Here is a 22851-nt window from a genome sequence, read left to right as displayed (position 1 = left end):
CCAGTTGGATAATGTCAAGTGCTGTCAGAGAGTGAGGATAGAGGAAGCTTCATGCCCTGCTTAACAACCTTTAGAGAACAGTTTGGTTCTCTGTGGTCAAATTAAGTGCACCTGGTCCCTAGGAGCCACCAGTTCCTTCCTAGGCACCTATTCCAAGGAAATCCCTCCACAGGTCCCATAAGGAAACATATTTGCAGGTGTTAATTTTTGTGTTTCTTATGTACTGGGAAATTGAGGGCAAATTAGGAGTCCCTTACTGAGAGAGTAGAAATAAAAAAGTGTGGTAGGGACACACCGTGGAACACTATAAAGCAGTTGAGAGTGAATTAGATGTTCACATGGCAATGTGGAAAGACCTTTTAAACATGATGTTGGATGAAAAAATGAAGAATAGGTGAAGTGTACAGCGCAATATGACCTAAGAAAATAAAAATATAAGCTAAGCATCACAAGCTTTATAAAAAGGGACTTCTGGTTTTTATACTTGAACTCCTAGTCAGATAGGCTAAGGGATACAAAACAGTACAGTCACTTTGGAAGACAGTTTGGTGGTTTCTTACAAAGTCAAGCATAGTCTTACCATGTATTCCAGCAATTGTACTCCTGGAGTTAAAAATTTAGACCTACATAAAAACCTGCACACAGATATTTATAGCAGCTTAATTCAGAAGTACTAAAACTTAGGAGCATCCAAGATAACCTTCAATAGGTAAATGGATAAACAAACTATGGTATATCCATTCTATAGAATATTTTCAGTGATAAAAAAGAAATAAGCTATTAAAATATGAAAAGACATACAGGAAACTTAAATTCATATTGCTAAGTAAAAGGAGCCAATCAGAAAATGTTGCACATTGTATAACTCCAAGTATATGAAATTCTGAAAAAAAAAAAAAAAAAAGCCAAAGCTATGTAGGCAGTGAAAAAAATCACGGGTGTAGGGTCAAGGAAGAATGAATAGGTAGAGAGCACGGAGAATATTTAGGGCAGTGAAACTATTCTGAATGATACTGTAATGGTGGATTTATGCATAATGCATTTGTCAAAACTCAGAATATACAAAACAGTATAATGTAAGTATGGCCTTTAGTTAATAATAATGTATCTGTACAGGTTCATTAACTGTAACAAAAGTACCACACCCATGCAAGATGTTAATAATGCAGGAAACTGAAACTGAGGTTGGTAGTAGGGACAGACAGAGAATATATAGAATATATGGGAACTCTGTAATTTTTATTCTTTTTTTCTGTGTACCTAAACAGCTTTAAGAAATAAAATCTGCCCACTCTCACCACTGCTCTTCAACATAGTTTTGGAAGTCTTAGCCACAGCAATTAGACAAACAAAAGAAATAAAAGGCATCCATATAGGAAGAGAAGAGATCAAACTGTCACTGTATGCAGATGACATGATACTATACCTAGAAAACCCTAAGGACTCAACCCCAAAACTACTTGAACTGATTAATAAATTCACCAAAGTGGCAGGATATAAGATTAACATTCAGAAGTCAGTTGCATTTCTGTATACCAGCAATGAAACATTAGAAAAGGAATACAAAAATACGATACCTTTTAAAATTGTACCTCACAAAATCAAATACCTCGGAATACACCTGACCAAAGAGGTAAAGGACCTATATGCCGAGAACTATAAAACTTTAATCAAAGAAATCAAAGAAGATGTAAAGAAATGGAAAGATATTCCATGTTCCTGGATTGGAAAAATCAATATTGTGAAAATGGCCATACTACCCAAAGCACTCTACAGATTCAATGCAATCCCTATCAAATTACCCAGGACGTTTTTCACAGAACTAGAACAAACAATCCAAACATTTATATGGAACCACAAAAGACCCAGAATCGCCAAAGCAATCCTGAGAAACAAAAACCAAGCAGGAGGCATAACTCTCCCAGACTTCAAGAAATACTACAAAGCCACAGTCATCAAAACAGTGTGGTACTGGTATCAAAACAGACAGACAGACCAATGGAACAGAATAGAGAATCCGGAAATAAACCCTGACACCTATGGTCAATTAATCTTTGACAAGGGAGGCAGGAACATCAAATGGGAAAAGGAAAGTCTATTCAGCAAGCATTGCTGGGAAACCTGGACAGCTGCATGCAAAGCAATGAAACTAGAACACATCCTCACACCATGCACAAAAATAAACTCCAAATGGCTGAAAGACTTAAATATACGACAGGACACCATCAAACTCCTAGAAGAAAACATAGGCAAAACACTCTCTGACATCAACCTCATGAATATTTTCTCAGGTCAGTCTCCCAAAGCAATAGAAATTAGAGCAAAAATAAACCCATGGGACCTCATCAAACTGAAAAGCTTTTGCACAGCAAAGGAAACCAAAAAGAAAACAAAAAGACAACTTTCAGAATGGGAGAAAATAGTTTCAAATGATGCAACTGACAAGGGCTTAATCTCTAGAATATATAAGCAACTTATACAACTCAACAGCAAAAAAACCAATCAATCAATGGAAAAATGGGCAAAAGACCTGAAGAAATAAAATCTATTATTTTTTTAAATGTCTTTAAAAAAAAAAAAAGTACATGCAAGACCCAGCTCAGGGAAGTGGAAAAGCCAGTATACTTGGGAACTTTTATTTATTTATTTATTTATTTATTTATTTATTTATTTATTTGCTTTCTAGAGCCACACCTTCGGCACCTGGTGTTTCCCAGGCTGGGGGTTGAATGGGAGCTACAGCTGTCCGCCTATACCACAGCCGTGGCAACTAGGGATCCTAGCCATGTCTGCAACCTACACCACAGCTCATGGCAACACTGGATCCTTAACCCACTGAGCGAGGCCACGGAACGAACCTGCAACCCCGTGGTTCTTAGCTGGATTTGTTTACCACTGAGCCACGATGGGAACTCCTCATTGGGAGCTTTTATTTTAAGCTCTATCCACTTGGTGGAGATCAGGAGGTTGGTTGATTGTGATGACCTGGGAGATACTTAAGAAGCAGATGTACCAAAAGACCTCTCCTTGCCCACTCTGGGAAGATAAGCTACAATTTTGTATGGAAAAGCTCCAGGAGAAGTGTTTCAAACCAAAAGCTGATAGTGTCTGGGGAATTCTTTTAGGAGAGCCAAGTAGGTGGCTGAAGTTAGGTCGCTGGTTGAGAATCAACTCTGTGGACCTTAACCTGCATCCACTGAAGTGTATGAAGATATAATGATAAAATGAAAGTTCCCAAGATTCCAACTAAGGAAAGGAGATATTGAAATGATAACAGATGGCCAAATTCCTAGCGGCCATTCTGCCACTTCCCAGTGATTGATACTCATCTTCAGAGTCAAGCAAAGGAACAGAAAGGTGATGGCAACTAAAAGCCACTCTTTTCCTCTTAGAATTTGTTCACATTTAGAAATAGTTTAAAAATACACTTTGCTTTAATAATTGATTTTGTAAGTTTGCACATATATATATTCTTCATGTGGCACCTATAGAAAAATTGTTTTAAATGCTTTATTAAATAACATTAAATCTTCAACTCTCAAAAACACCCCCACCAACCTATGATTATAAAAGTATACATATCAACACATTAGAATGATTGCCTATTGGCAGAGAAGAAAATAGAAGTGAGGAATGGGAATAACAGGTCTAAATAAATAAAACTAGATATGACCTTACCCAGACAAATGATAGTGGTGTGTCCTGAACAAAAGTTGATTCCCTTAACCCTACAGTGGCTTTAAAAATTATCAGTGATTCTCATTTGGGGTGGAGAGTAGCATATCAGAATCTCTCAGGTATGTTAAGGTGGATCAAAGGCTGAAAAGAAATAAATTAGATGGTCTTTTCAAATTTGTTGAAAGTGGTTGATGTGAAAAGAATGCCGTGTAAGGAGTTTGAAATGAGTTCTGCTTGGGCTACTTCAATGGCACAGGCAAGAGATGAAAGCCTGGATATGCAAGCAATAGCAGGGATGGGTCAAAGATGCTTTGGAGGTAGAATTATTAAAATAGGTATTTTGGGGTGTGAGGGGTGAAGAAGAGGAAGAAACCAAGAATGATTATATAATTTCTGCTTTGGATGACTAGGAAGGTAGGGAACACAGAGAGAGAAGTTTGGGAGCTGGGTAAGATGAATTCAGTTTGGGTGTATTGAGGTTAAGGTATGTGGAGATGAGGAAAATGCACCTCGAAGAAGCAAATAACTAGGGGTAGCTTGCTTGATCGAGGGCCCCAGGTGCTAATGCGAATTGTCATCCATTATGTCAATCAGGCCAGGCCAGGCCTCCGTGGGCAGCTCCGAGCCAGTGACTGGGTGTGGCAGGAATAGTGAATAGGTCCTCTGGGTAGATTTGGAATTTCCTCCTTTAATCAGCAAACTGACTCCAGGCTAGACTCCTAATCACTGAATATAGTATAGAACAGTGCTATTCAATGGAAATATGATGTGAACCATGTATGCAATTAAAATTTTTCTAGGAGCTGCAATGAGAAACAGGTAAGATTAATTTTAATAATATCTTTCATTGAACACAATATATCCAAAATATCATTTCAATGTGTATTTAATATAAATAATTATTAATGATATATTTTAATTTTCTTTAGTACTTAAGTCTTCAAAATCTATTGTGCATTTTAAACTTACAGCACATCTTAAGCAAACTTTATATTATATTTCAAGTACTTAATAGTCACATGTGGCTAGTGGCTATTGTATTGGACAGCACATGAAAAATGCAGTATAGTTGAGTAAGAAGCCTGAAAGAGATCCTGCAAAGCTCCTACTTTATATATGCACACATATTTGGAATTCTTCCTTTTCAGAAGGATATTTTTTTATCACAGTAAACCATTAGTGTTGTCTCAAGCTGGTTGTGGTTTTTAAATTGCTCCTACTAGTGTATAAATGAAAGTATTTATAGAATTGCTATTATTTTTTCTTGGGAATTTATGTGCAACTGACATTTTGTTATCAAGGTTTTTTTTCCCTAGAAAGTGGAAACACGTAGAATAGGAAAACTTCCTGGCCTTTTCCCCACTTAAATAGATTGTATATTTAGACAAAAAGAAAATGAAAACTACTGGAGCAGATGGCTCATTGGGCTAACCTGAACTAGCACTGTTTATTTTATTTTTCATAATAAGTAAGACACAATTGTGAGATATGGTTAAAGGAGCTTCTTTGACCATGAAATAGGGCGATGCTAACCAGTTTCTGTAAATCCATTACGTCGAATGCAGTAGAACAAAACCTTAGGCCCTCTCATGACCTTATCATACAAGTATGGTTTAGAAGTATTTCTGAAGGGGTCTTTTCTCTAACATTATCCTAACTCCAGTGTTACATAGAGAAGTGGCTATTTTTAAACCAAGTAAAAAAAGAGTTTTACCATGTTATAATGGCCACATCCCTTCAAGACTTTTAAAAATGATTTTAGATGATCTCCTCTGTTTTACTATATACACATTTATTGTCTCTAGATTCCAAGGATAAGTGGATAAATGTGATGGTTCCCATTTGCCCTGTAACTAGTTAGAATTGATTGTCTGAGGCAAATGTTTCTCTTTTGCTTTATCTTTGCTAAATGATCTGAGCTGAAGCAATCTTTTAAAATGGCCATGATGCACTCAGTGTTTTCAAAAGCAAAGCACTGTAACCATTTAGATCCTTCATCATTGTTACAGTGCATGCAGTGGCTCTTGTAGAATTAATGCATGGAGCTTCCATTAAGTGTTCTCAGAATCTACTCATAAATAGGCCAATCTATTGTCCTCTCGACTAAGTATTCATATATGAGTCGAAAAATATTCAGAAACATCGCTAATCAGGGAGGAAAAAACCACAAACGTCAGTTTTGATAAGAAAGAGTTGCTCTCTAGAGGGTTCTCATGAGCTTTAGGGGGGTTCTCAAGGGACGGTAATAAATAAACTATCAGGAAAAACAGCTAGGAGTCTGGAGATCTGATGGTGGCCCTACAAAACCCCAAATGGTTGTCATCTTAGAAAAGCTATAGAGAAAGGATTTAAAAAGTAAGCTGATTAGACTAATAAAAAACAACAGAAAATAGCAGCTCCCACTGTGGAGCTTGGGGTTGGCAGGGTCTCGAGAGCACTGGGACATGGGTTGGGTCCCCGGCCAGCACTGTGGGTTAAGGATTCGGTGCTGCAGCAGCTGCAGCTTAGTTCGTGGCTGCTGCTCGGGCCCCTGTCAGGGGAGTTCCATATGCCATGGGGCAGCCAAAAACAAACTAAAGAACAGAAAATACAGCAATCTTCAAATATAAATATGCCTTAGTTAAGAAGGCTTGGTGCAGGTGAAAGAAGCCTAAATTCAAACTAGTTTAAGTGAAAAAGAGACTTTTACCTGTTCACACAACTGAGGAACATTGGCCTTTGAGCATACTTGGATCTGGTGTCTCAAAAAATGCTTTCTTTCTTTCTTTCTTTTTTTACATAAAGTCTAGGTGGTTTACATTGTTGTGCTAATTTCTACTGTACAGCAAAGTGACCCAGTCATACATACATATACATTCCTTTTTTTATACTATCTTCCATCACAGTCTATCCCAAGAGATGTGATATAGTTCCCTGTGCTGTACAGTAGGACCTCACTGCTTATCTATTCTAAATATGAGTTTGCATCTACTAACCCCAGACTCTCAGTCCATCCCACTCCCCCCTCCTCCTCCTCAAACAATGCTATCTTGATTCTCTTTCTTTATCTGTCTCTCCTTTCTGCTTAGTTTCTTTTCTTTTCTTTTTTTTCTTCTATTGTATGTGGCATTTCTGCCTATGGCAAAATATAGCCTCTGGCAGGTGTCATTGCTCCAAAGTTTGAGCTCCAAAGGGAGAGGAAAAAACTAACACTTGGCCTCCAGTTTGGAAAACTCATGAGTATTGATTGCTCTGCATTGATTATTTTACCAAACTGGCCACTTGCACCAGTCACTGTTTTCAGCTGTCGTCAGCAGAACCTGGCTTATAGGCCTGCCCCTCTGTGGTGTGATGGGGAAAAAAGACATTTTCATTAGCAGTGTCCATTTGAAATTTTTTTTTTTTGTCTCTTTGCCTTTTCTACGGCCGCTCCTGCGGCATGTGGAGGTTCCCAGGCTAGGGGTCTAATCAGAGCTGTAGCCACCAGCCTACGCCACAGCTCACGGCAACGCCGGATCCTCAACCCACTGAGCAAGGCCAGGGATCAAACCCGAAACCTCATGGTTCCTAGTCAGATTCGCTAACCACTGAGCCACCACAGGAACTCCGATTTGGAGATTTTATGTAGCTTCCAATTCAGTAGTTTTGAGGTGGGGACCTGAGATTCCATAATTCTATGGAAGCTTTTTCTACGGAAGCTCTTTCTAAGCCTCAGGGGCCACGCTTGAGTAGCATTTTCTAGAATACATTTATGAATTAAATGTAATTCTATAGAATTTGATCAGCAGAAAACTGAAGAAGGTTATCTGTGTGTGATTGAGTTTTAAAGGTTTTAGATTTAATTATTTGAATTATTCCTTAATGGGAGCACTATCAAACTAATTTTGATGTTTTTTGGTAGCCATGCTGTTTTGTTATTTGCTAAATGCTCTTGACTAGTAGGAGAGCAATGACTAGCACACTTCCTTTGAACATAGTTTTGAGAAATACTAAAGTATATCCCACAGCATGTGGACTATGTCATTCTTCTTAAGATGTGAAATAATTTGAGAAAGAGAAGGGTATGGGACAGGACTGGGACTGTGGCCCACAGTTGAGATGGCACACTCACAGGACAGGGCTGGAGCTGGAGGACACTTTGCTGCGGGCAGTGCAAAGAGGTCAAGGTAGCCAGAGCTTGGCTTGTAAGTGCTCAGGATTAGAGAGAATTGGTGACAGGGCTCCATCTCCAGGACTGTGGTTTAGGGACAGTATTCAAATGATATTGGGTGGAGGTGGTGAATGAGAATAAAGACTGGCATGAGGGAGATAAAGATCAAAGGAAAGCATAGAGATTGGGCAATTTATTGAGATAAGTGTATAAGATACTAGAACCAGGGGAAAGGCAAGGCCTTAATTTTAGAAGCACAACTGAACTCCATGTACCAAATCTGAGGTATGAGTTGGAGAACAGGCTGGCTTGGTGTCCATTCCATTAGTGCTGAACTAGAGCTCTCAGATTCAATGGCAGGGAGGGTAGAAGTCTTGGAGCTTGAGAGAGTGGAGGGAAGAAGGCCATGAGCCCCCATCAGAGTCCCAAGGGTGAAGTCCCACAAGTTCCAGGAGTTGCATGTGTGAAGGAGGGATGTATGGATAGGAAATCAGGCAAGTTATACAAGTTATAACAATTGGAGAAAGTTCCGTGGCTTTAATGGTAGCTCTTTTTGCAATTTGATAATTATGGGACTAGTCATTGTGGATTAATCACCAGCTGAGAAAGAAATACATTCTCTTCACTGGAGTGGTAGTGAAAGTAGGTAGGTAAATAGATTTGTAACCCAGTCTGTATAATTACTCTGCGAAGAGGAGGAGTCAGTTCAATCAGACAGTCTTTTGAATCTGAGATACTTTAAAGTGTAATTTTCCTCTTGGCCCTTTAGTAAGTTTAAAAGGAACATAACTAAGTTACAAATTGAAAGCCTTACTAAATTTTCACTTCTTTGGATTTATTTCTTAAAAGAACAAGGTTTTGGATCAAAAGGAGAAATTCGATTGGTTAGCTACCCAGAATATGATGAAATAACCAAAGATGTAATATATTTGTATTCAAAATTCAGAAATTTACATACTAAAAATTTACAAAGCAAGGAAATTCTCTAACAATGTATAGGAAAGTGTGAAGAATTTAGATACCACAGGAATATTTGTTTTCTTCTCTAATTCCGTCTGTCTTCAAAAGTTCTTCAAAAGTTTTGCCATTGCTTTCACTCTGCATATTCACCCCTTTTCTCTAGCCATACTGTGTATAGAAGTGAGCTCCCCTTAGAAGCCTTTGGAACTTGCTTGGAGATGGAGAAGATCCCCAGAATTTCCCTCAAAGCCTGACTCTACATAAGAAGGGAGAGAGAGGAGTTCCCGTTGTGGCACAGTGGGTTAAGAATCTAATGGCAGGGGCTCAGTGGGTTAAAGGGTCTGGCGGCCAAGTGCCATGGGTGTAGACATTTAAAAAAAAGACAGAAAAGAATCAGGAATGGTCTTTATTGCTATGTTTTACTGTCCATATAAAACAGTCATGAGTCTTTCATTTCCTTGGGATAACTGCTAAAACCGTTTTGTAAAAGGAAGAGAAAAAAAAGAATCTTTGCAGGAAACAATAGCAGTCATGCAAGTTTAAGAAGTAATTCAGAGATTCAGAGGCAACAATGTGTTATATTTTGTGGCAGAGATTCAAGAGTAAGAATCTTGAAAGTTTTAAAGGTTTATTTAAAAAAAAAAAAAAACATTGATTAGAGGAGTTCCCTTCGTGGCTCAGAGGAAAGGAATCTGACTGGCATCTATGAGGACGCAGGTTCGATCCCTCGCCTCACTCATTGGGTTAAGGCTCCAGCGTTGCCATGAGCTATGGTGTAGGTCACAAACACAGCTTGGATCTGGCATTGCTGTGTCTGTGGTATAGGTCACAATTTGACCCCTAGCCTGGAAACCTCCATATGCTGCGAGTGCAGCCCTAAAAAGAAAAAAAATAAACTAAATAAAACACTGATTAGCCATATATATATACATACATATATATATATATATATATATTTTTTTTTTTTTGTCTTTTGTCTTTTGTCCTTTTAGGGCCTCGCTCATGGCATATGGAGGTTCCCAGGCTAGGTGTCGAATGGGAGCTGTGGCTGCTGGCCTACGCCAGAGCCACGGCAATGCCGGATCTTTAACCCACTGAGCGAGGCCAGGAATTGAACCTGCAACCTCATGGTTTCTCGTCAGATTCGTTTCTGCTGCGCCACGACGGGAACTCCTGATTAGCCATATTAATGAGTAGATACAAATTAAAAACAATAAACCATGGTGATTTATGGTGAGTCAGCTATTGTAATTTGGTAATCCTAATGAGTAGATACAAATTAAAAACAGTAAACCATGGTGATTTATGGTGAGTCAGCTATTGTAATTTGGTAATCCTAACACATGATGTTCTTGTGCAGTTTTGGGTTTGTTTGTTAGTTTTGGGTTTTGTTCATGAAGGGAAGAGAAGGGAGAGAGGAAATCGATTTAATGCTTTTCATTTGGGTAAATTAAAATCACTTTTCTTGGCTTTTACAGCTTAATTTAACAAATAAATAAGCATATGTCTGTTTGACACTCTAACACCCTTACTTGGAAGCAAAAGCATTCTGGAGCCTCCCTCTCATGAAGAATGTATTGATTCCAGAATAGGTGACGATGTTTTTTTACTTTTTATTTTGTAGTAATTTTAGATATAGAAAATTTGAAAAATAGTGCAAAGATTTCACATGTATGCTTCACCGAGCTCCTCCTAATGTTAACTATTCATAATTATTAATTAACAGTTAACTATGATGTTAACTATTTCCATTGTATGATGGAAGAACCATGAAATTAACATCGGTACATTATTATTACCTAAATTATGAACCTTATTGAAAGTTTACCAGTTTTCCCCCAATGTCCTTATTTTCTGTTTCAGTATCCAATTTAGGGTTCCAGATTGCATTTAGTCCCTGCCAATCTGTGACATTCTTTGGTTTTTGTCTTTTATAACCTCGACACTTTTAAAAATTATAGTTGATTTGCAATGTTGTACCAATTTCTGCTGTATAGCAAGGTGACCCAGTCATACATGTATTTATATTCCCTTTCTTGTATTATCGTCCAATATGGTATAACCCAAGAGACTGGATATAATTCCCTGTGCTATACAGTAGGACCTCATTGCTTATCCATTTTAAATGTAACAGTTTGCATCTACTAACCCAAAACTCCTAGCCCATCCCACTTCCCCCTCGGCCTTGGCAACCACAGGTCTGCTCTCTATGTCTGTGAGTCCATTTCTGTTTTATAGATGGGCTCATTTGTGCCATATTTTACATTCCACATATAAGTGATATGATATGGTATTTGTCTTTCTCTTTTTGACTTACTTTGCTTAATATGATAACCTCTGGTTGCATACACATTGCTGCAAGTGGCATTATTTCATTCTTTTTTATGGCTGAGTAGTATTTCCATTGAGTATATGTACCACATCTTTTTTTTTTTTTTTTGTCTTTTTGCCATTTTTTGGGCCGCTCCCGTGGCATATGGAGGTTCCCAGGCTAGGGGTCTAATCAGAGCTGTAGCCGCCAGCCTACACCAGAACCATAGCAACGTGGGATCCAAGCCGCATCTGCAACCTACACCACAGCTCATGGCAATGCTGGATCCTTAACCCACTGAGCAAGGCCAGGGATTGAACCTGCAACCTCATGGTTCCTAGTCGGATTCATTAACCACTGAGCCATAATGGGAACTCCAGTACCACATCTTCTTAATGCTTTCATCTGTATATGGACATTTAGTTGTTTCCATGTCTTGGCTATTGTGAATAGTACTGTTATGAACATGAGGGTGCATGTATCTTTTTAAATGAATGTTTTTTCCAGATATATGCCCAGGAGTGGGACTGTTGGATCATATGGTAGTTCTATGTTTAGTTTTCTGAGAAATTTCCATACTGTTTTCCATAGTGGTTGTACAAATTTACATTCCTACCAACAGTTCAGGAGAGTTCCCTTTTCTCCACACCCTCTCCAGCATTTGTTATTTGTAGACTTATTAACGATGGCCATTCTGACTGGTGTGAGGTGTTACCTCATTTAGTTTTGATTTGAATTTCTCTAATAATTAGTGATGTTGAGCATCTTTTCATGTGCCTACTAGCCATCTGTATGTCTTCTGTCTTCTTTGGAGAAATGTCTATTTAGGTCATTCTTTTTTTGATTGGGTTGTTTGTTTTTTTCGTTGTTGAGTTGAATGAGTTTGTATATTTTGGAGATTAAGCTCTTGTTGGTTGAATCATTTGCAACTATTTTCTCCCATTCTCTAGGTTGTCTTTTCTTTCTTTTTTTGTGGTTATCTTTGCTGTGCAAAGCTTGTAAGTTTGGAGTTCCTGTCATGGCTCAGCAGTGACAAACCCAACTAGTATCCATGAGGATGCGGGTTTGATCCCTGCCTTGCTCAGCGAGTTAAGGATCCAGTGTTGCCGTGGGCTGTGGTATAGGTTGCAGACATGGCTCGGATCTGTCATTACTGCGGCTGTGGTGTAGGCCGGTTGCTATAGCTCCAATTTGACCCCTAGCCTGGGAACTTCCATATGCCATGGGTGCAGCCCTAAAAAGACCAAAAAAAAAAAAAAAAAAAAAAAACAGCAAACAAACAAAAAAACAAGAAGAAGAAGCTTGTAAGTTTGATTAGGTCTCATTTGTTTATTTTTGTTTTTATATCTATCACCTTGAGAGACTGACCAAGAAAGAGAACAGTACCTTCTTCCTTGAAGCCAGAGAAGAAGTTACAGTAGGAGATCGTAACTGGGAATGGCTGTGTTGGTAGAGTGGCAGTTTCATGTGGTATAAAAGAAGTATCATGACAAGGTGGTCATAGCAGAAAAACAACAGTATACAATCTTGAGAACTTTCTGGTAGTTTCTTTCGATTGAGCCAGTAGGGTCCATTGTAATTTCCATATTTAGTGAGAGTGTGACCTATGACCTTATTTTGTAGTTACAGTTTGTTAAAGCCTGGAAATTTGGCATAGTTCTATTAAAGTTTATCTTGGTAGTTTTTATCCAATATTCCAGTCTAATAAGATCATCTTGAATTTTATTTCCAACATCCATCATATTATTCTTTTTCTTTATAATTTAGTTCATCTCAAAAAAAAAAAAGGATTTTCTTTAAACTTCATCTAAGTCCACAATAAAAATGTTGACTTTGTGGTGACTTAAGGCAGGCACTATGAAACTATGCAGTTAGAGAACTATGGCTCAAACTATGGCTTCTAAAATCTCCCTCTTTTCCTCTTTCTGAGTTAAGGAGATTGTCTTCCCATTCTAGGGTTCTGGCACCTCTCCCATTATCCACTGATTCGCTAAGATTTCTTTACTCAGAGACCAGCTTGGCAAGTTCCTTCTGGGTCCCAGAATGTCATTCATTAAGATTTAGAAATTTGAAGTCACTGAATGTGGCTAAGTGCTCCTTTTTGATCCCTACCTATTGGTCATTTACTGATAATTACTCAAACTGTTAAAAGATAAAGAGATTTGTAGTGTGGGTAGAAAGCTGAAAGGGCCTTGCAGCACACTAAATGCCCAATACATGTTGAATGGATGGATGATTATAGGATGATTGAATGAAAGAATTTCTGACAAGTTTGAGTATCTATAATAGTATTAATGATGCCATTGGGTGCTGACAGTGAAAGTACTTCTTCACTAGAGGAATGGGATTTCTGATTTATACAAGTTAAGATATAAATCTGGAGTTCCTGTCATGGTTCAGTGGTTAATGAACCCGACTAGTAACCATGAGGTTGAGGGTTCAGTTCCTGGCCTCGCTCAGTGGGTTAAGAATCTGGCGTTGCTGTGAGCTGTGGTGTAGTCGCAGATGTGTAGACCCCGTGTTGCTGGGGCTGTGGTGTAGGCCGGCAGCTCAGCTCCAATTCGACCCCTAGCCTGGGAACCTCCATATGCCGTGGGTGCGCCCCCCACAAAAAAGACAAAAGACAAAAAAGGTATAAATCTTAAGTTTACTAGTTAAGATATTATAAGTAATACCTTAATGTCTTAAGTTTACTAGTTAAGATGTTACAAATCAAATTACAAGTTGCTTTCTTAAGCTAATAAGAATGCTCTGTTAGGCATTCTCACTGTGGCACAGTGGGTTAAGAATTTACCTGCAGCAGCTTGGGTTGCTACAAAGGCACCAGTTCGATTCCTGGCTACTACAATGGATTAAAGAATTTGGCATTACTGTAGCTGTGGTGTAGGTTGCAGCTATGGCTCAGATTCAATCCCTGGCCTGGGAACTTCCATATGCTGTGGGTGTGGCCATTAAAAATGTTATTTTAGCTAATTTTAAATTAGTATCTAAGATTATGTGTTAAAAGTCTTGACTTTTAACTTTTATTTATTACTCAATGAATTTATTACATTTATAGTTGTACAATGATCATCATAACCCAATTTTATAGCATTTCCATCCCAAACCCCCAGCGCATTCCCCCACCCCTCAACCTGTCTCCTTTGGAAACTGTAAGCTTTTCCAAGTCTGTGAGTCAGTGTCTGACTTTTAATTTTTAAAGTAGCAGAATGAGATTAAGACCTTCTCTTTGGATCCTAGTTGGGTTTTTTACTGCTGAGCCATGAAGGGAACTCCTCATTCTCCCACCTTTTAAAAAACACTGGTACCCTTTAACGTTCACCATTCTCCCCTAGCAATCAGTGAGCCATTTCTTCTTTTATTTTCCTTTTGGAAAAAAGGACTTTTTATTATATTTAGTCAGATTATTCAGACTAAAATTTCCTGAAATGAAACATAGAGGTTCCATTCATCTATTTAATTCATCCCTTAAATAAAAATCTACTGATTTTCTGCTGTATCAAAGATCCTGGGAGTTCACGTCATGGCTCAATGGTTAACAAACCTGACCAGGAACCATAAGGTTGCGGGTTCGATCCCTGGCCTTGCTCAATGGGTTAAGGACCCAGCATTGCCATGAGCTGTGGTGTAGGTCGTAGATGTGGCTCGGATCCAGCATTGCTGTGACTCTGGTGTAGGCTGGTGGCTACAGCTCCAATTAGACCCCTAGCCTGGGAACCTCCATATGCTGCGGGTGCGGCCCTAGAAGTGGCAAAAAAAAAAAAAGAAAAAAAAATGCTGTACCCAGTTCTTAGAGACTGTGGATCTTGCCCTTGAAGAATATATAGATAGAAGGAGATAGAAGACATGAAGCTAAATAAGTATGAGAGATGTGTAAAATGCCACAGCAGTCCGGAAGAGGAAGAGATTAATTAAATCCTATGGGCCAAGGTAAGCTCTGGGAAGAAAATGGCCTTTGAGCTGAGCCATGACATTTGAGTCTATGTACCTGTGGAGATGGGGTGAGAGAAAAGGAAGAACACTTTATATCTCAACACTCTTATTAGCAAGCAACAGGAACTCAAAGTAACTTAAACAAAGAAAGAAAAAGTAGGAAGGTAATATATTAACTCCTGTAAACAAAAACTAGAAAAAGCAAAGCTGGAGTTAATATCACTGTCAACAGCATACAAAGACTTTATTAATGTTACCCTTTTCTCTTTCCTCCCTCTATCCTGCTTCTTCTCCAGGTTCCTTCTTGTAGCAGGTGGTATGATTGGCAACAACTTTGGCATCCTATTTTTACTGCTTTAACTCCAAGAGTAATAGCCCTTTGCTTCCAGTTCAGAAATCTGGGGAACAAACGGGCCCAGCTTGGTGATACTACCCCACTGTGGGTTGAGGAGGGAGGTCCTGTGTTTGGCAGCCCCATCAAAAACACATTAAATTGGGGAGGAGCAGCATTCTAACAGTGCTGTTACCAGAGGAACGTAGGAAGGGGTGCAGGGCAGTACAGAGCATGGAGGTTTGTTTACCTCTGTAGCATGAGTAAAGGCATAAAGGCAGAAAAATTACAGGCTGTGCTTTAAGTATGGCGAGAAGCCTAGTTATGTTTCAGAAGCAGGGTTTGGAGTAGTATGTGAGAAGTGAGGCGTCATCTGTGCTGCAGAATTTAAGGAGGTACTCACTTTCGCATGCCAATTCTGAAATTGTAAAATTCTGAGAGAGTGCCTCCTTAAATTTTGAGGCAGCTTTCTTGCTTCAACCTAATCTTGGCTTGGTTTAGAAGGAAAGGATACTCAAGAGTGTTGAAAATCAGCAGGCTGTATAGTTTGAGGATCAAGTAGAGGGACCTCAAAGGAACAGTTTTGATGAAATGATGCAAGTAAAAGCCAGATTGCAGGAAGTTGAAGCATAAGTGAAGAAGTGGAGGCAAGGTATATACTCTCATTAGGCTACTTTCATGGAGCTTGGGGACAAAGTAAATGAGAGGAGAGAAGTGCAACTGGAGGGGAAAGCTGGAGGCCCAACAAGTTTATTTTCATTTTACTTTTTATATTGGCAGTATCTGACCCTAGAAGCAGTCATCTGCTTCCATAGAATGACTTGAAGCGTTCCTGGCTCTCTTCCAACCAAAACTAATTTTCAGCTAGCCTATGAGTGATGTCTGAATTGCTACCATTAGTGATTTGGGGTTATTGAATTAAAGGATTATCTCCTAGCAGTTAGTAAGTACCCTCCCAGGTCCCCATCTGTAAGTAATTCATTAAGCTTTTAGCAGCTATTTGTGTGTTGATGTGAATTGGTTTATCTGATTTTTTTGGTGACAACTGAGAATAGATTTTGATAAAGGGAGAGCAAAGAGCACTGAAGAATTTTTTTTTAACAATTTAGAATTCAGTATCTGTAAAAAGGCAGGGTGAATACCCCCCAAAAGAAAAGGTAACCAGGTTCCAAGGGGTAACCTGTCTACCTCAGTTCTTCTCAAGGCCAGCTTTCCATTTGCGATCATAAGCTCTCCCTTCCTCCATCAAATGGATCATTTTTTTTAAAGACAGCTTTTGAGTTGAACCTTGTCAAAACCTTCTGGGAAAATACATTTTGTCCTATATAATAGAAAAAAGTACTGAACTTGGAGTCAGAAAACCTCTTTTCATCAAACACTCACTGGGCATGTGCAGAGGCAGAATTACCTTGAAGCAAATGATGCTAGGGTTTCAAGATACCTCACCTGCACTGGCCCCTTTCAAGGCCCTGGGAGGGATTCTAGCAATCTGTTCATGCATTTTTAAAAATTGGCAAAATAAGATAATTTAACTACAATATGCCACTCTCTCTTTCCACTTCTATTTTCTTTATCACATTTCTCCTAATGGCAGGTAGCACCTGAGTAATTACAGCCATTTTTGTGATCTGGTAGCTAAAAGGAAATTGAATTGGAGATACAGATAGTTAGGATTTAGTAATATAAATTCTGTGTATTGTTAGATTGTTGCCAGCTGATTCAGTGCAGGGATGTCTCTCAAGAATATTCCTGCTGCCCACTGTGCTGATTCATGTGTCACAACATAATATTTGATGACAAACTGGTTAATGAGTGTTACCAATGCAAAGATTATTTAAGATGGGTCACTGTTCAAGGAAACGCAAAATATCATGAAATCTTACTGTCATATATGAAAGAAAATTCATAGAGGCCTTCCCAAAATTAATACCAAATTATTGGCATTACTAATAATGAGCTATAACTCTGAAAAGCCTTTTTATTTTTATTTATTTATTTATTTATTTTGTCTTTTGAGGGCCGCACCTGTGGCACATGGAAGTTCCCAGGCTAGGGATCGAATCAGAGCTGAAGCTGCTGGCCTACACCACAGCCACAGCAACACCAGATTGAGCTGTGTCTGCAACCTACACTGCAGCTCATGTCAATACTGGGTCCTTAACCCACTGAACAAGGCCAACGATTGATCCTCATGGATACTAGTCTGGTTTGTTACCACTGAGCCATGAGGGGAACTCCCCTGAAGGAAACCTTTTTAAACTATGAGTAATAAAAACTATTGAAAGTAATCCATACTACAGGAAAGCCTGAATTATCTTTCCATTTGAGATTGTACTATAAAACTGTCATTATATAAAGAAGCAATCAAAGAACACAGAGAGGGAAAAAAAGGGAAAAACTATTCTAGAGGTTTATACAATAGTTAATAAAATGATTTTGCTATTGTTTGGATTTTGTGATGTTTGTTGTATTTGTCAGGTTTTAAAATTTTTAAATTGTTGTCATTTTTCTTTTTTGGCCTTGCCCACAGCATGGTGAAACTCCAGGGCCAGGGATCAAACCTCTGCCACAGCAGTGAAAACACCAGATCTTTAACCCACTGTACCACCTAGGAACTCCTGACATGTCTTTTTTTATATCCAGTTTTGTGCTCACAATCTTGACTCCTTTATTGTAAAGGGTCTCCTCCCCTCCAAACTGTTAATTTCAAGCAGTACAAAATCTGGATTCCTCCCTGATCCTGCGACTTTGAGCAAGTAATGTGAGCCCCAGTTTTATCTGGAAGGTGGGAATCATCATATCTGCTGACTTAGCATAAAGGGTTCTTGTGAGGAAGTGAGATGATGCAGGTGAAAGGACCTTATTATTAGCTCTGAGAGCCATAAAAATGAAAATGAAGTGTGATCTCTGCTTTCTCCTCAAAGAAATGAACCTTGCATTTTCTCCAAGAGATTATCTTTTCGGATTTGGGGGTTGGCTTTGCCTTCTAGAATGGGACAAGATCTCTTTATAAAGTTTTACATAGATGACAATCAGCCCCAAGCAGAGTAAAAATCCTAGGAAAGAATGGTGGTGCATTAGCAGAAGCCCATTCATTATCACTGTTGGAAAACCAACAAACTGGGTCCTCCTTGGGGGTGTGGTGAACAGCATTGCTCCTGACACTAAGGACAACATCTAGCATTTAAATTCAATACTGTTCCAAATATGTAGATGACATATATTAAAAAAAAATTTAAGGAGAGTTGTACAGCCTATTTCTTTGCTCTGGCATTTAACTAGGAAAAAAGGGAAAAGAGAGTTTTATTCACTGAACACCTATTATATGTGTGGGTCTGTGCTAGGTGCTTTATATACATTATATTTGATACCCACTATATCTCCAGATATTATCCACTTTTTGCAAAAGTAAAAACCAAGGCTTAAAGAATTGAGTGACTTGCCCAAATCCACAGTGATTTGGTATTTTAAGCAAGGTGTGTTTGATTTTTTTTTTTTTTCCTTTTCTTTTTAGGGCCGCACACGTGGCATGTATGGAGGTTCCTAGGCTAGGGGTCCAATCAGAGCTATAGCTGCCAGCCTACACCACAGCCACAGCAATGTGGGACCTGAGCCATGTCTGGGACCTACACCACAGTTCACAGCACCACTGGACCTTTAACCCAGTGAGTGAGGCCAGGGATTGAACCCGAAACTCATGGTTTCTAGTCGGATTCGTTTCCACTGTGTCACAGAGGGCACTCCAAGTTGTGTTTGATTCTACCCACTCAGGTACCAGATTACTACTATATCTTGCTTACAATATAGTTTTCCTTTCTCTATTTGTCTATTTTAACCTGAAGAATCTAGTTCATAAGTCACAATTGCCTGCAAAAATTATTTTATAGATCAGATGTCTAGCATACACACATAGGTCTTTTGTTGAAATGCATACTTTATATCACTTATTTATGAAAAATCAGGAGTATATCCAATGCAATAAAATATACTTTAAATGGTGCTTAATTTGCTTTTACTCTTTTGTCTGTTTCTCTCTCTCTCTCTCTCTCTGCCCCTGTCCTGAGCCTAACTGTGCTTTTTCCACACCTATCTCTCTTTTTCTCTCTTAATAAACCCTTGATTTGCCTCACTAATAAATAAAGTGTTGCTTAATTTAAACATAAATTTGAAATGGACAAATCATTACTAGGAATTTTAAAGATCTAAAAATATTTGAGATGCACAATAAACTAGTTTACCACCAACCAGACTTTTCATCTCTCAGATTAATATGCACCACCTGAGCTTAGATACTTCTTGCTAGAAAATTCAAGACAAATTTCTTCAGCCAGAAAAGTAAATCAACATTCTCAGGTTGCAGATTGACAGTACCAGGCTAAAATGACTTTCTTCTTGATAGCTTTATATATATTTTATCAGAATTCGAAGTTACACACAGTTCACTTGCTTCTTTCCATTAAATTTTAAAACTGAGATGAGTTTGGTAGCCAGTAGATTTTCACATGGCTTTTGTGATTTATGATTTTAATGAAAACTCTGCCCCTACCTAGTCCCTAAGCATGGAGTGAAATGTGAATCCACTGTCTCAAAACTGAACACTTTGTCTGAGTTTATGATTTTTTTTTTCTGTTTACTTCTTAATTTGTAAGTCAAGATTAAAAGAGGGGAATGAGTGAGAGAGAGAAGGGAAAGTGTTGTTTTGGAAGGGGAAACTTCTATCATCCTATCATAAACAAAAATATAAGGAATTATATTTTATAGGGCTCAGAGAGTATAACACCCAGAATTTTCAAAACCTCAGGGAATGACTTTTACCTTATTAGTTGGGAAAATGTGTTTGTGAGAAGAAAATTTTCATGTTATGAACCCAAAGCTACAGGATTCTGAAAAACCATATGCCTAGCAGAAGAATCATCCCAGAGACCCTGACAAGTAGGTGCAAACCATTAACCTGAGCTGGGAGGATTTAAGTGAACTTGGGATCCAGTCAACATTAGTCATCTTTGTGGTTCCAATGAACAGAGCTGGCAGTACTCCACTAATACACAACAGAGAGGCTACAAGGAAGATCCATTAATTCATCAACTTTAAAATATTTATTGAGCACCTACTTGCTAGATGAGACGCTGGGAGTATAAAGATGAACAAGATTTGGTCCTTGCCCTTAAGGAACTTACACTTTAGCGAGGTGTGGGGGAAGGGAGAGTCAAACATACAGATAAATATACGAAAAAACGAATTACAAATTTTAAAACAGACGTTTAGATAAGGTACGGTGGCAGCTTTAAAAAGGAAGTGGAAAAGTCTCTGTGGGGAGCCCAACAACTCCAGAAAGACTCCTTCGAGGTGGGGCAGGATTGATGGATTGGCAGGTTAGCAGTCGAGGTGGGGGGCGACTTTCCCGGCAGAGGAATCCGCTGGGCAGCGGAAACAGCGAACGCAGAGGCAAGGAGGCGTGAAAGTACTTGTTCCGCCCTGGGTTCGCCCCCACACCCCTTTGTCTCCAGACAAGGAGGCAAAAAGGGGGAGAAACCCAGAACGATCCCCCGCGGTAGGGTATGTCTGAAGTTTGCGAATATAAACCCTGGCAAATAGAGCTGCAAGGCAGGATCTAGCCCGAGGAGATTTGGAAGAGCTGAAACAGGAGCGGCTTTCCAAAAAAAGGGGCTTCAGTGGCGGCGGGGGCTGGCGAGGTTTAGTTGTGCGGTCGCGGACATTTGGTTCTCAGGGAGTCCTTCTCGGGGTCCCCGCCTCGACGGCTGACCCCCGCGGATCTGCGGGGCGTGCAAAGTCCTCTCGAGGCCTCAGCGCCTACAAATCCCGCTCCTAGAGCCGGGGCCTTCCTGCTTTCCGGTTCTTGCTCGGACGGCTCACTCGGCGACGCCAAAAGTCAGCAGCGACAAATGCTATTCTCCGGCCTGTCCTTGCTAAACTGCTCAGGGCCGCGGGTCCAGAACCGAAGCGCTTCGCCCGCCCAGCGCAGGCTCCTCTCGCGCAGACACGACTCGCGCAGCAGCAAGTCGCGCAGGCCCCGGCCTCCCGCTCGAGGCTGAGGAACAGCCTCGCGGTCAGAGACTTCAAGGCGGGAGCAAGCTTCAGGTGCTGCCAGAGCGCCCCGGCGTTTGTTTATCCCCTCACTTCAGTTTTTATTTAATTCTCTCCCCTACCCCGCCCAGTTTTGAGAGGTTTCTTTCCTCGAGCTCTTAAAATCAGACGGTCTAACAATAGGACTGGCTCGAGGCCTCCACGTCTGCGAGCTCCCAAGGCGCCGGACGGAAAAGGTGGGTGTGTGGAGTTGTCACCTGAGTCGCGATCCGACTTCTGGAGGAAAAACTCACCTTTCCGGGCACTGCGGGCCCGCTCTGGGTTTCTCCTGGGGAGCAGAGTTCCGGCCCTACCTTTTCGGTTGCGGCCGCCCCCGCCAGGGGACCCACGCGCACACCCTTCTGGCCGCCATTTCCCAGCAGGCCTCCAGGGGGCCTTCCGGCCGCGGCCTTCCCGGCGGCAGCTCCGGGCCCCGGGGAGGGCCGCGCCACGGAGGGACGCGCGTCGGCGCCCCGGCTAACGCGCGGACAATGACCCTTTCTCCCCCCGCCAACTCCTCCTCGCGACACCGCCCCCCCCTCGCTGCCCCCAGGCAAACCTATTAGCCATTCAGGCCGACAAAACCCCTCAGCTCCGCGCATTGTCCCGTGGAGCGCCCGGCCGCCGTCATTAGCCCTGATTACGCTGAGCCGCCTGACAGCCCTGCGGGCCGCCGGGCAGACCCCCCCGCCTCCCATTCACCGCCGCCCCCGGGCCCCGCCTCACAATGGGAGCGGAAATCGTCCGCGCTCCCGAGTCCCGGCTGAATAGAGCGAAAAGCTGCTCCTTTTCTCCTCCCACCCCACTCACGCTCTCTTTGGATACAATATTTTTTTCCTTTTTGTTAAAATTGGGGAGAAAGAACGAGGTCATGGAAGATTTTGCTTGAGCTCTTTGCCTGTCATTTGTTTAATGTAAACAAAGGCCAAGTCCTCCCCACCCCAGCCTCTCATCCCCTCCCTTCTAGATTTTTATAAACAAACTGGCAGTGGGAAAGGCGGCGCGGCAGTAGGGGGCGGGGGCAGGAAGGGGCGGTGGAAGCGGAGCGGTCGTTAAAGTGGAGGGGAGAGGAACAGCGGCTCGGGGAGCAGGCGCCGCGCTTCGGGTGGAACTGGCGGGTGGTAGAAACATTTACAGCCCTTAAAGAAGCGTGAGCTGGGGCTGAGGGTTAAATCCTCACACTGGTCAGATGTATTGAAATATAAAAGTGCAGCTTTTTTCTACGCTGCTGGACTACCTGCTTTTTTTTTTTTTTTTGGAAATTGTTACGGGAAATTAATTTTGAGAAAAGAAAAAAGGAAACTCATCATCATAGACGTTTCCCTAAATTCAGAAACCTTCGGCACTGCTACTAACTGGAATTCAAAACAAAAAACCCTCCATCTTTCTAGATCATGATAAAACTGATAAGGAAAAAAATCTTAA

At 40.5% G+C, this 22851-nt stretch overlaps 1 protein-coding gene across 4 annotated transcripts in view; it reads left to right on the top strand.

Moving 5' to 3' along the window:
* The window catches only part of C1H14orf39 (chromosome 1 C14orf39 homolog), a 259890-nt gene that overhangs the window by 91976 nt on the left and 145063 nt on the right, over positions 1 to 22851 (top strand). The gene's annotated exons all lie outside the window — the stretch shown is intronic.

This window comes from Sus scrofa, chromosome 1, assembly GCF_054392235.1.
Source record: "Sus scrofa isolate SSC_HxYL_T2T_F1_AM1 chromosome 1, Sscrofa_HxYL_maternal_Yorkshire_Landrace_v2.0, whole genome shotgun sequence".
NCBI classification, from domain to species: domain Eukaryota; kingdom Metazoa; phylum Chordata; class Mammalia; order Artiodactyla; family Suidae; genus Sus; species Sus scrofa.
The sequence above is the reverse complement of the archived record's forward strand: the minus strand, read 5'-3'. Positions and strand labels throughout refer to the sequence as shown.